Here is a 12,421-nt window from a genome sequence, read left to right on the forward strand (position 1 = left end):
GGCCGTCATATCACTTCGTTCCACCCCCTCAGGCAGCCCCATGATCTGTACATTGTTGCTGCGGTTACGTACGTCCCTCTGCATCTTTTGTCCTGTTTTCCAGGGTTTATATGCACTCAGTGAAGTTGGCCATCTATTGCTGCAAAGTTTACTGTGTTGGCCTCAACTCTCCCTCTTTTCCCTCTAACTCTCTGACCCTGTCCTCAAGCTTATGGTGGTCTGGCCGAAGCTGCTCCAACTCTGTTGAAATGAAGATCTGCATCTCCAGGGTATCCCTAGATTCTGCAGTTGCTGTCAGTATCTTGTTCAGGGTTTGTTATAGCACAGGAGACACCTCACCCAAACTGCCTCCATGCGCTAGTCCCTCTGCAGGGGGTGAGGGGGCATGACTCCACTGCCAAGCTAGGGTTTTCTGACCCTGGACCTGCCCATCCCTGAATCCATCAACTGCTGCATCCCTGGGCTGGGGGTCACCAGAGGCCTCCCCAAGATTGGAAATCTAGATGGTAGGTGTGTGGAGTTCCACTCTCCAGTGGGCATCGCATGTATGTTCCCTAACAGTAGCCTCTCACCTCAAGCAGTCGAGCATATATGGGTCACCCACCTGGACAGTGTTGTGCAGGAACCCACGTGGTAGGCTCCATAAGTGCCCACAAGTAGACCGCCCACCACCCAGAGGTGCAATGCCTCAGCTGTTCTACAGGCCTGGTTATGCCGAAGAAAGACTACAAGCAGCCCCCGAGGCTTGAGCCCGTTGTCTCAGTCTGGCCCCCGCCAGTGCTTAATTTGTAAATAAAAAGGTGCCGGTGCTCAAAGCTCTCCTCTTAAACATGCGGCTGTTGCAATTAAAAGTGCGAGCACATAATACTGAGGCAGCGTAATCCTGAAGCCACCACGGGCCTCTTCAGTCCATTTACAGCCACTCCCTGCCCCTTCAGCTTTTTCCCTTTCTGACGCTTTTTCGTTTTTCTCTTCCTTCGTCTTTCCCACGTTTCTTTTTCTCGCAGGAAATGCTTGAGACAGGCCGGCCCTCAGAAATAAGTGCCGGTGCTCTGCACCGGAAACAACAAGCACAAATTAAGCACTGGCCCCCGCAGACCACAGATCTCTTAATCACTGCAGCTAGGCTCCCGGGCGCTGGGCTGCACCCCAAATCCAGCAGTAAAGGAGGCCCCTGCTCCCATTCAGCATGTGGTGCGGCACCCCAAGTGCTGGCAAGTAGACCGTCCACCACTCAGGAGCGCAATGCCTCAACTGTTCCACTGGCTTGGTCACGCTTCAGAAGGACTGCTAGCATCCCTGGGGGCTTGAAACCCCTGTCTGTCTGGGCCTTGCAGACTGCAAATCTCTTAATCACTGCCTCGAGATCCCCGGGCGGTGTTCCGCACTCCATATCCAACAGTAAGAGAGGCTCCCGCTCCAATTTAGCGAGACCGCGCTCCTCGTTGCCCCCAGCTGACCAATAGCAGCCAGGCCGCTCCTGACAGACACCTGCCTGGTCAGGATCTCCTCACAGGCTCACCTGCATGCGTGGCCCAGGGTGTCTCCTTGTAGTATGGGGACCTAGGCCCTCATGCTGGTAAGTAACGTGACGCAGACACAGTGGTAGGGTACTACTAACTGGCCTCAGGCACGTGCGCCCGGCCCCTTTTATTGGCAGGGTCACCTGACTGGTGATGCCTGTGTTCGGTGGGTGTGGGGTGCACATGTAAGACCAGCCCTCAGCAGAGTGGCTGGCAGAAACACTAGAACGAGTCCAGCTGGACTCTACATCCCTCCCAAACTTTATTGAGGAACCAAACAAAGTCCAACCTGTAAAAGAAAACAATAACAAAGCACCACAATCAGTCTCTCGGCCTCAAAAAGGCAGACTGCAGAATTGCAGTGGACATGGTGCAGCTGGGAGCACCCGGACACCTCCGCACGAGTCCATAATTTAACCAGGTACAGCTGGGCACGAACACTGTGTGGATGAAGTCCAGATACTTCAGTCGCTTGTCCACGACCTCACAGTTCGCTGGATATTGTTGATCCTGTCCTGCCTGGGCTCATGTGGTCAAAGTCTATTTACAGTTTCTGATGCGGGTGCATCTGGAGCAGTGGGGAGTCCACTGTACACAGTTCTGGATGGCATTCTGACTCTGGAGATTGTCTACCTCCTAAGACTGCAGATGACGTGACGGCCTGGGGCACCTGGGAGTCCAGCGGCAGAGCAGCGGCAGTCCTCCCTCTCGTGCCAGACCTCCATCAAGCAGGAGTCTCCTCGAGGCCCTTTTGCGGGCTTCCACGGGACTGTTTTGACTGTGCCGGCCGATCTCAGGCCCAGCAAAGACGCCTCAGAGGAACAGCCTACAGGACCACATCCGAGTCCCACACGGAGCCACAAGGGTGGTTGATGCAGGGTCCGTTTGCTCGAGCCATCTGGATTCAGGTGCTCTGGTCATAGTGCAAAGCCTTCAGGTGACCAGTCTTGCAATATAAGACCTCCGTGCTTCCGGATGCCTGACGTGGAGCTGTCTCAGATGCATTGTCTCTCAGCGAGCTTCCGCTCTCACAGGAATTCGTTGGAGGCCCTTGTCCCTGGATAGCGGCTGGACTGCGTGGGCTGTGCGGGCCAGCGTAGGCCACGCCAAAGGAGTCTCTCTGAACTTCCAACAGGGCCACGTCCAAGTCTTGTGCAACCCCAAGGGTGGATGGTCCAAATGATCTGGTCTGCTCTCACCGGCAGATGTCTGGTTCACGGGGCTCATGACAGGTGTTCAGATGATAAGTTTCTACGTTGCCAGACATGCATTGTCAGCGTCGGTTCTTGTTACTGACTGTCTCCACTCAGGTGGTGCTGTACTCCTTCGGGGTTTGGGCGATGCACCTCAACATGATGATGATGATGTTTTTCATCCTTCTGCAGATCAAACAGGTGGCGTCATCTTCGTCGGTGGAAGGACCACTTGATGGATGTCGTGGCCACTGGCGGGTCTTGTGTGGCCGGTGCAGTTGGCGTCAGGGATGTCATCGCAGCCAAGCAGCCGGTGACAAGTGACAGGACGGTCGCACTGCGAAGCGTGGGGGACTACCCACATCGCTGTCTTCAGTGACATCTGCTCACCCTGGCGACTGTCTTGTGCTGATGGATACCTTCTCATCTGCTCACCCGAGTCCTCAGTTGTTTCACTCTACTTCCTTCCACTTGCACACCTGTGATGGAGTTGATCTGTGGTGTGACCGGTCTGTCACACTCCTCTCCTCTTCTCATTTCTAGTTGGCATTGTGCCACTCTTCTCCTTTTTCTCCTTGGTGTGGCATTGTGCCACAGGTCTCATGTTGCGTCACATGGACCTAACACTGCACAGCCGCTGGTGCATCTTCCTCTTTGTCCTCGATGTGGCGTTGTGCCACAGGTTGCATGCTGTGTCACATGGACCTACCACTGCACCTCCTCTTGTGCATCTTGCTCGGTCGCAGGCTGAGTCCTGCGGGTAGGACATGATCTGCTCTTCAGGCAGACCTCTACCGGTCTGGTCTGTTCCTGGATCCTCTTGGTGGACCTCTCCGTGGCAGGAGGGTCCCCGCTCTCTTCCTCCATCTCTTCACTCGAGGGCGCCACTCTTGCGCCTCGAGGCTACGCTGTTGCGGCGCTCACTCCTGCCATCTGCTCTGGCAGGGTCGGTCAGTTCAGATGACCTGCTCACTGATGGGCCAATGGTGGCCATCTTCCGTCGTTGTGCGGCCAGCTGACATGGCCTATTGTCTGGTGCGTTACGTCACGCTCTCGGGTACTCTCTCCATCTTCACGGGCTTTTTTTTCCCATGTCGTCATGTTCTCTGGCGCAGCTCTCTGCGCATGTGACATAGTCTCTTTTTTTTTTTCCATCTCTGGGCGTCCTATGGTAACGCCTGGTATGTCCCTTTCTTGTCCTGCGGTGATGTCCATCACTGCTGGGGCATGTGGCGTTCTTTCGGCGGTGGCGGCAGACGGCCACCAGGGGCTGCGCAGGCCATGCGCGCTCTCTTCGTACCTCACGTGGCACTTACGTCAATTCCTCACTGTTGCAGCTTGGCTGGGACAGTTGCAGTCTTCTCCTTCCTGTTGCAGCGTCGTCCGTGTCGCTTCCATCTTCCTCGCCGTTTCCGTCTTCTGCGTCGTTTCCGTCCACGGGCGCACTGTTGGTCTGGAGCAGTCACTTTCTGAAAATGCTGCTGTAAACTTGGCTTCATCCATGCTTGTTTTCCTTTAAAACAGAAACAGGGTGTAGTACCAACTTTGGCCACTGGATGCCACTAGTGCACTTATTTTCTAGGTTGAAGACAGTCTTTCCTGTTACCGGGCCTCGTTTGTTTCAACAGATGCTGGTGAGGAGGGCATGCTGCCGGGAGGACTTCTCAGGCTGGTGGGGGCTGCAGGTAAGTGGCATTTTATTTATTTTCTCCCTTTTCTCTTCTCTTTTCTTTTCCTTTCTGTACATTTTTTTTTTCAAAAAATGCACAGCCTCGTTTGAAGAGGCATGCAGAGGGCACGAATGTCAGTGAGGTGGGGTGGGGCTCCGGGCACTGGTTTTTTTCCCTCTAGGTGCATGTCAGCACCTCAAATCTTCACTCCACATGTTTTTTTTTTCCATGAGGGGGGGGGGGGGTCGGCCCTTGGCAGCGTTCTTGTACTTGGTGTGTGTGTGCACCAGTTTACTCGGTCCACACAGCAGCTGGGGGGCGGCTCTGGGTATTTTCTTTAATTTCTGGTGCATACCAGCACCGTCACGGATCTCTTGTTGCGGCCGCAGCAGCCATCCTTTGTGCTGCGGGCCGTTTCGCCAGCATTTTGTTTGGGTGGGGGCGGCCCTGGGCATAACTTCTTCGGTGAGCGACAGCACCATGAATTAAAAACGAAAAGGGGAAAACGGCCCCCGGCCATTTTCTTTATTCTTGGTGCCCGATCTCACCATGTTGTTCACACGCGGCCGCAGCAGCATGACACACACTGCGGACCGCGTTCTTTTCTTGGGGGCGACCAGCCCAGGCCATATTTTGGCACTTTCACTCTCCTTCTTTGCAGTGCGCAACAGCGCCATCTGCCCATTTACTGCGCGGACCCAGCAGCCTTGTCTCAAGCTGCGGGCCGCGCCGCATCCGACTCTGGGGGTGGGGGAGTCCAGGCATTTTCCACAGGGGCATGGGGGAAAAGCAGCACTGCGCGCCTCGCAGCTCTTTAATTATTTTCGGCGCCCGCAGCCGTTCTGGCAGTGCTGCGGGACGCTCCGATCAGCAGCACTCACCACCTCCTTTCACACTGGTGGGGCTGGGGCTGCGACGGCCTCACTTCTCCTTGTTCCTCCACCGATTGCTGTCAAGTTCATGTCTGCAACCACATGGGGTGGCAGATCCCACCTTCGTCACCATTGTAGTATCGGGCCCTAGGCCCTCACGCTGGTAAGTAACGTGACGCAGACACAGTGGTAGGGTACTACTAACTGGCCTCAGGCACGTGCCCCCGGCCCCTTTTATTGGCAGGGTCACCTGACTGGTGAAGCATGTGCTGGGTGGGTGTGGGGTGCACATGTAAGACCAGCTCTTAGCAGAGTGGCTGGCAGAAACACTAGAACGAGTCCAGCTGGACTCTACATCTCCTGTCTGTGGAGCGGCCGTCACAGGTTGCTCAATCTATGCGGCTCCCCTTGGGCAGAAGTCCCCTCACCAGGGAGCTTCAAGGGGGAGGCCTTGTCTCAATCCCATGTGTATCCGCTGCACTGGGTCCCTCCAGGCCATGACCGTGAGGCCTTTGGCTCTCCAGGCCTAGAAGAAGGTCAGAGACTCAGTACTCAGTCGCTGCTGACAATTGGCCTCTTCCATCCCGTAGCTGTCCTAGATCGTGGCAGACTAGGTGGTCTATTGCTTGGCCGGCCAAGAAGAATGAAGCCGGAATAAAGTATAAGCAGTAGAGCTGGTGTGTTACGCATCCGCATTCTTCCCTTGGCAGGCCACGCCTTCTCAAAACAAAATGTATCATGAATCAAAAAGTTAGAATATGAGGATGACATGAATACATCCATTCAGAGCATGTGTGTAATAATTGTTGGGTATGTTTACCAAGTGATTAGAATATAAAGATCTATATCCATGACATTTTTTTCAGACCATCAATAATTGTAGAACTGTTACATCACATTCTGCTGTAGTTTCTTCACTCAAACAAACAAGAAGGACCAAATGCTGACTTTCAAGTTCGATTATTTCATTCTTAGAGCAGTTCTGTTTCTTGGTCAGTAGAGGGCAATCTTGGTCTTCAATTAAACTCAATAGAATAAATTTGTGTGTGGAACTCTTTCTGAGTTACATTTTCTTTAAATCATCCAAGATAAACACAAAATATATCTTTTGCGAAGCTGCAACACACCTTAATGTAAGTAATGTAATTAGTAGAAAAACAAAAACTAGTTTTTTTTTCCAGATGGCAGTCTAGAATACTTTGAAACATATTATCAGGAAAGGCAAAGATTACAGCATACGCCTTCAGCATATTGCGCAGCAACAACATTTGGAAAGCACTGATCTCTGTTCCAGTTCTGTTTAAATAGTCATCAAGTCACCACAATGGTGCACACAGGCGCACAACGCCCATTAAGCGAAAACGGCTTCAAACCCTTATGTGCCATAGCCCAGGCTGCAGCTCCTGTGTGCTTGCCTCAGGGAGTTCCTGGGTAGAGCACTGTTTGCGACACATTTTCTTTTCTCTAAAAAGACACGTCTTTAAAAAAAAAGGGCAGAGGTCCTCAGTCATTCTAAATACGCTGTCATGGACTTCATGGTGGGGGCTCTCTGTGTAAGGTCATATGCTTTAGCAATCCTGTTGTTTTAAAGGCAATACAGTGATAGTCTATTAACATTGTGATGACCAGGCAGCCTCTGCAATTGAAAAGTAATCTATGCACTGTTTCCAACCACTTTATCCCGATTCCCTCCAAACAGAAAAGGCACAAATTATATTGTATGGAATTGTATTTATCTAGGCTTACTACACATGACAAGGGGGGTAGCAACCACTTTATAAATGCAAAAAAGGGGAGAACTGTTTTTGTTCTTTTTTTTTAATAGTGTTGCATTGAAATGGTTCAGTGTCCATCAGGCAGTCCAGTTTTTTTTCTCACTAATATCATTTTGCATTTTCGTGTGGGGGGTGGGGTTTCCTGGCACCAAAACAGGCTTCCTTGTGCCATGGTGCAGGTGGCCTGCGTTATGGACAGGATTGGGTTTGTGCAGGAAGGGATACCTTTCTGTACAAAAACAGTCCTTAAAGGCATTTCCCTCTATGTGTGTGTTACTTTGGTTTCACTAAACCACACAAAGCCACGAAAGGTCGCTTGGCATGACTTAGTTAATACCACTAAAGGACATGAACAATCCTTAGTAAATAGGGTCCTAAGAGTGTGCAAAGTAATATTGACAAATAGGGTCTGGGCAACAGTTTGTTTGTTTAGGTGACTGATGGTATGTGGAACCAACACTTATGAGTGTGGACAGAGGGGCATATTTATACTCTGTTTGCGCCAGAATTGCGTCGTTTTTTTTTACGCAAATCCGACACAAAGCTAACTCCATATTTATACTTTGACGTTAGACCCGTCTAGCGCCAAAGATCTTGGAATTAGCGTCATTTTTTAGCGTGGACACCTACCTTGCGTTAATGATATGCAAGGTAGGCGTTCCCGTCTAAAAAAGGACTCCAAGGCATGTGCGCCTTATTTAAACTCCCGTGCAAAAATGGCGCACGGGAGTGGGCAGGTCGAAAAACAATGACGTCCAGCCGCTTTAGCGTCATTTTTAAGCGCCTGGTCAGGACCTGTGGGATCAGAAGGAGCCCAGAGGTGCCCTCCCCTGCCCCCAGGGACACCCCCTGCCACCCTTGCCCACCCCAGGAGGACACCCAAGGATGGAGGAACCCATCCCAGGGAACTTAAGGTAAGTTCAGGTAAGTAATTTAAAAAAAAAAAAATTGTGGCATAGGGGGGGCTGATTTGTGCCCACCTACATGCCACTATGCCCAATGACCATGCCCAGGGGACATAAGTCCCCTGGGCATGGCCATTGGGCAAGGGGGCATGACTCCTGTCTTTGCTAAGACAGGAGTCATGTCAATGGAGGGTGGGAGTAAAAAAAAATGGCGCTAATCGGGTTGAGGCAGATTTTTTGCCTCAGAACGACTTGCCCCATTTTTTGGCGCCCAAGCTCCATTTTCCCCTACGCCGGCGCTGCCTGGTGTGGGTCATTTTTTTTGACGCACACCAGTCAGCTCCGCCGGCTAACGTCATTCCATAAATAAGGCGCCCGCATGGCGCTTTGGAATGGCGCTTTGGAATGGCGTTAGCCGGCGTTAACATTTTTGACGCACAACTGCGTTGGCGCAGTTGTGCGTCAAAAAGTATAAATATGGCCCAGAGTGTTTTAAAGAATAGTTCCTCAGGCAGTCTTTGATTATAATGCTCCTGGCTGCCTATTCTCTGCCAGAAGGAAGGCCAGCCACGGCCTATCAGGCAGTATTTGCATCAGAGTGATGGCTTGAGAATAATATTATATCACACAGTTACTTTAACAGTCATTCATTGTCCTCTAACAGTCTGTACACAAGCATTGGCGAAGAGCCGCCTGTCATTGTGCTTCTCTACTTCATGATTGCTATGGAGCTGCACATGTGCACCACATTAGGGGTACACGTGTAGTGCAGTATTCCACTGTGCCTTTTTGCAGGCTGCTGGGTGCTGACCTTTCACAGTCTACCTTACAAAACACTGTGGGGGTGATTCTGACCCCGGCGGTTCACTACCGCCGGGGCCAGGGTCGGCGGGAGCACCGCCAACAGGCTGGCGGTGCCCCGCAGGGCATTCTGACCGCGGCGGTTTGGCCGCGGTCAGAAAGGGAAAACCGGCGGTCTCCCGCCGGTTTTCCGCTGCCCTGGGAATCCCCCATGGCGGCGCAGCTTGCTGCGCCGCCATGGGGGATTCTGACAGCCCATACCGCCATCCTGTTCCTGGCGGTTCTCCTGCCAGGAACAGGATGGCGGTATGGGTTGTCGTGGGGCCCCTGGGTGCCCCTGCAGTGCCCATGCCAATGGCATGGGCACTGCAGGGGCCCCCGTAAGAGGGCCCCACATTGTATTTCAGTGTCTGCATTGCAGACACTGAAATACGCGACGGGTGCCACTGCACCCGTCGCACCTTCCCACTCCGCCAGCTCAATTCTGAGCCGGCGTCCTCGTGGGAAGGCTCTTTTGCACTGGGCTGGCGGGCGGCCTTTTGGCGGCCGCCCGCCAGCCCAGTGCAAAAGCCAGAATCACCGCAGCGGTCTTATGACCGCGGAGCGGTGTTCTGGAGGGGGGAACTCTGGCGGGCGGCCTCCGCCGCCCGTCAGGGTCAGAATGACCCCCTGTGTGTGCCTCTTGCCCTGTGTATTTGGTAGCTGAACAAGTAACAGACAGACAGAGTGGATAAGCATATCACTGTGCATAGATAGCACTTGGCACTGCACCCACTAAAGCTTTCTGTAGTAACAGCATGGTGTGCCCCAAACTGCACTGTGTGGAGTGTGGCTTAACTATTAGGCCTCCTTACCATCGCCGCAATTTGTAGTTGGTGGTTGGAATACATAGTGAAAAGGGTGTCCAGCTCCAAATCCATTCACAGACACATTCCAAAGGCTCAATTGAAGTACATCCTAGGTCCACAACTCTGGGCCTTGCTTTCTCTCAAGCTGGCCCACTTTTGCAGCCAACTTGTGCTGCCTCAGTCCTCTACTATCCTATGTCAACTTCAAACCGGCAACTGTATTCATGTACGTTAATGCACCATCTTCTGAGACACAGTCCAAAGTCATCTCCTTTTGTTAATGTCTGTCTGAAGAGTGGACTTTAAAGCTCAAGCTTAGGCCCGTATTTATACTTTTTTAGTGCCGCATTTGCGCCGCTTTTTGATGCAAAAACAGCACAAACTTACAAAATACTATTGTATTTTGTAAGTTTGCGCCGATTGTGTGTCAAATAATGAGGCAAATGTGGCGCTAAAAAAGTATAAATATGGGCCTTAGTGTCAAAGGAAATAATTCATCTTTTACATAGGCAAGAGAATCTCAGAGGTTGAGTAGGGATGACATCTGGGTGAATATAGTGAAACAACCACATTTCCCATGAAGGCAATGAAGTAGCCCAAGACCACCAAACTTAGGCCCTCATTATGACATTGGCGGTAAGTCTCGCTTACAACCATGCCGACTGCCGCCAACATAGCGCTACCGTGCCGGCATACCGCTACCCATATTATGACTCACACATAGCAATCTGTCTCTATACAGACACACACAAGTCCGCCAGCCCAAAGGTCAGTGATAAAATGGTGGTAGCAAAAACCACACCGTTACGCCAACAGAACTACGCCCACAGCATTATGACCCACAAATCACCACGACAGACATTCATCTGCGGTAAACCATTGGCGGTACATACCGCCGCCCTCAAAATACACACAACCTAACAAAACAATACTACATTGGACAATTCAAACTACACACACTTGACACTCATACACACACCACACCCACACCATTATAAGACACACATACACTACCCACAACCCTTTACGACTCAAAGAAATTGACAACTGAGAGAGAGACACATCAAGAGCACCCACAGAGACACAGAACACCATCACCCATTCACCATCCACGGACCTCACAGCACACACCCTAACACATCACCCCTCACACCCTCACACACACCACTCACACTACACTCATGGCACCACAAAGACACCACAGGTTCTCAGAGGAGGAACTAAGGGTCATGGTGGAGGAAATCATCAGGGTAGAGCCACAACTATTCGGATCACAGGTGCAGCAAACATCCATTGCAAGGAAGATGGTGCTATGGCGGAGGATCGTAGACAGGATTAATGCCATGGGACAGCACCCAAGAACAAGAGATGACATCAGGAAGAGGTGGAACGACCTACGGGGAAGGTACGTTCCGTGGTTGCAAGACACCAGATAGGTGTACAGAGGACTGACGGTGGACCCCCACCTCCTCCCCCTCAACAAACACCATGGGAGGAGCAATTCTTGGCAATATTGCATCCTGAGGGCCTGACAGGAGTAGCTGGAGGACTGGACTCTGGTAAGTCAAATCTTTAATACTTTCACCCCTCTACCTGCATGCCATCACATATCCCCACCATCACCCTCACTCCACTACCTCCTAAACAACCCCACCATCACAACCCACCCATCCCAGTACCCAGCACTGCATGCACCACCAATGCATGGACCCCACTTACAGCCCTGCATGGACACCCATCACCACAGCATGCACACTAGAGAGAATCACCCAGCCCACAAAATAACTACTCACACAAAGCAAAGCTGAGAGGGCACTCATAACCGTAGAGGGCAACACACCCATGCACAAGATGTCACATGCAGAGACAATAACACTGCATTTACATCCCCACAGGTCCCCCACACAACGTCACTGGAGAGGAGGTGCCAGCAACATCCAGTCGCCCCACAGAAGAGGCCCACAGTGCTGATAGCAGCTCTGCTCACCTGGATCTGGATGACCAACCTGGCCCATCAGGGACCTTCGGACAGTCGGTTACCCAGGCACAGTCCCATACCACCACAGAGCCTCCCCCCTCAGGAAACACCAGCACAGCACCCACCCAGCGAGCCCATCCCTCTGTCCCCAGGACACGCCAATCAGCAGTGTGTCCACCACTACAGGGACCCCAGACAACCCCACAAACACAGGATGATCAGGGACGGGGGGTCAGTGGCAGTGGGCACACGGTTCAGGGGACAGAGGCACAGGACAACAGGGAAGCTGGGAGGACTGCTGTGCGACAGGGGGAGGACAGGCCCAGGGAACCGACTCTCCACGAGGCACTCGCCAACATCCTGGGAGCATACCACCATTCCCAGGAGACCATGGGCCAGATACTGGACAAGTTGCAGGAGACCCAGTGGCGGCAGGAGGGACAATAACTGGGGATCAGGGAAGACTTGAGGGACATCCACACCACCCTGGTCACCATTGCAGGGGTGCTGGCAGGCATGGCCAACACCAGGAGGGAGGCAGTGGTACACCAACAGGCCCCTGACACTAGCCACACCGATGAACAGCCCTCCACATCTGCTGACGCTAGTGGACAGGAGGCCCCACCACAGGAACAACAGGCCACTTGCACCCCTCCCCCTGCAGAAGGAGAATCACCCCACAAACGGTCCCTGTGATCCAGGCAGAAGCCAGAGAACATTGCCTAGACCCCTGCCAGGAAATAAGACTCTCCTGATTGTCACCCTTGTGTCCCACTCTGTCACCCTTTCCACCTTGAACCACCATTGCTCCACTTCCTATGCCCCCTTGGACAATGCACCTGTGATACAAAGAGAC

The sequence above is a fragment of the Pleurodeles waltl genome, chromosome 3_1, assembly GCF_031143425.1.
Source record: "Pleurodeles waltl isolate 20211129_DDA chromosome 3_1, aPleWal1.hap1.20221129, whole genome shotgun sequence".
NCBI classification, from domain to species: Eukaryota; Metazoa; Chordata; class Amphibia; order Caudata; family Salamandridae; genus Pleurodeles; species Pleurodeles waltl.